At 47.3% G+C, this 2,106-nt stretch overlaps 1 protein-coding gene across 1 annotated transcript in view; it reads left to right on the top strand.

The window, feature by feature from the left end:
* Nucleotides 1-1,784: 1,784 nt before the first annotated feature.
* Nucleotides 1,785-2,106, top strand: part of POGZ (pogo transposable element derived with ZNF domain) — a 49,803-nt gene continuing 49,481 nt past the window's right edge. The window contains exon 1 of the mRNA XM_021688012.1: nt 1,785-1,966. The gene's annotated coding sequence lies outside the window, so the exon portion shown is untranslated. The remainder of the gene's footprint in view (nt 1,967-2,106) is intronic.

Raw genomic sequence — 2,106 nt, 5'->3', positions numbered from 1 at the left:
GACACATGTTCAGTATGGTATGCTAATGGTTACTGGTCAACTATGCACAGTACAGTCAGCTGGACTAGACCTCATTGGCAGAGAGGATAAGCTGGCACTTTCAGTATGGCAAAATACATTTCAACAAGAATATTTCAGAGACAAATAACATTATAGTGAATTATAATTATTGCAGGAAAGCATAAAATAGGATTTGAGCTTCGTGTAGAATTTGTCTTCTGGTGATTGATTCCATAATCCCATCATGGGCTTTTCCAGATCAGGTCTGGAAAGCCTTCAGAAGTACTTTCAGAAGGATTAGTGATTTTTTTCAATCCAGATAATAAAGTTCTTGCTAAAAATGACAAGTTGAAACCATTCACATGTTCTTGGTATGAAATGAGATGAAGTGGAATGAAAATCGATGGCATCATGTATACACATGTGCATGGGTGCACAATTTGTAATGCCTACTTCCATGGCCTATTTTCAGGCTGGTGGTTTGAATGGAGTGTACATATATAAAAAAATGAATAAATATGGTTCTGAATCTTCCCAGTCATGCACTAAGTACTTTGATTTACATTTGGTTTGGAGCAAATATTTGTGTATTGCTTAGAGAGCAACAATATACTCACATCTCCAAGGAAAATATTACAATATTATCATCAACTCTAGAAGTAAAGACAGACAAAATTTCTTAGCCACCTGGAAAAGAGGTTACTTTTTGTTTGGGGAAAAATTACAGGTGGATGGTCTTGAATGGACCCATCAATTTTTTTTTTTAATTTTATTTATTTATTTGACAGAGAGAGACACAGTGAGAGAGGGAACACAAGCAGGGGGAGTGGGAGAGGGAGAAGCAGGCTTCCTGCCAAGCAGGGAGCCCGATGTGGGACTCGATCCCAGAACCCTGGGATCATGACCTGAGCTGAAGGCAGACGCTTAACGACTGAGCCACCCAGGCGCCCCGACCCATCAATTTCTTTGGGCCTATCCATCTCAGCCTTGATTGGAGCAAAAAGCACAGATGTGGAATCTACAGTTTCTTAGAATTGGGGACCTCTGCTGAGTCTATTGACAATGGCTTCCAAGCAGTTTCCATACATGAATCACTTTAATAAGCAATATATGTGATTTCTTTCCAGAATCCAGAAGCGTTCAGAGTAAAAATGGCTTTTAAAAGTTCTTCACTTAAGCCTACTGCCATAGACTACTTGGCTGAATGTCTCCTGAGGAAGAGTATGTGCCATTTTGCTGCCTTTGTTCCAATGACAGTTGTTGGTGCCATTGGGCCTCACCATCTGGCTTGTGGCATGAGGTTCCCTTCTTGGTTAGGTACAAGCCTTGAGTGGAAAGTGGGGAGATTCCCAAAATTTCCTTGGAAAGTCCAGGCAAGTGAATTGGGCAATATTTTCTTTGGAAATCCCATTTTTCTCACCAAAATTTAGATGTTGCTTCTGAAACTAATTATTCTTTATTTCATTAAAAAAAAAAATGTTTTTATTTATTTATTTATTTGCAGGCCCAGACAAACTTGACTAGAAAAGAAGCCCGGGCAGGGGTTAGGATGAGCCCATGACGTGCCACACGCTCCAACCAATTGAAAGGCCACGAGAGGGGGAGGGCGGAAGTGACGAGACGTATCCCTCCGCGGGGCGAGAGGGTCGGTGGGGGGAGTCGGCGTCTCTCTCCCCCGCGCCAGCTCCCGTACACGGAGCCGCATTCCTTGGCCCCCCCACCCCCCTCCCTCGGGGCCCCCCCGCCCCCCTCGGGAAAAAAATCCACCCCAAATCACTCGAACCCGAGGGAGGTTTCCTTTTACCCTCGGGGAGACGAGCTCTCAACGGTTCCCTCTCAGCCGTCTCCCCCAAGCCCCCGTCCCCTCCCCTGCTCCCACCCCCTTCTCCCGGCGCCGGGTGCAAGGTCCCTTTAAGGCGACGGCGCCTTCCTCGGGTCAGACTACCGGCGGCGACGACCACGGGAGGTGAGTGAGGGAGCGGGCGAGCCTTCTCTCTCCCCACCCCCTTCTCCCGGGGGTTCCGTTATCTTTTCGCTCGGCGAGGCGCTCCGAGGCGAGACAATGAGAGGGGGATGGGGCGGGTGCGCGAGGGGTGGGGGCGGGGG

This window comes from Neomonachus schauinslandi, chromosome 4, assembly GCF_002201575.2.
Source record: "Neomonachus schauinslandi chromosome 4, ASM220157v2, whole genome shotgun sequence".
NCBI classification, from domain to species: Eukaryota; Metazoa; Chordata; class Mammalia; order Carnivora; family Phocidae; genus Neomonachus; species Neomonachus schauinslandi.
This window is presented reverse-complemented; position numbering and strand designations above follow the sequence as displayed.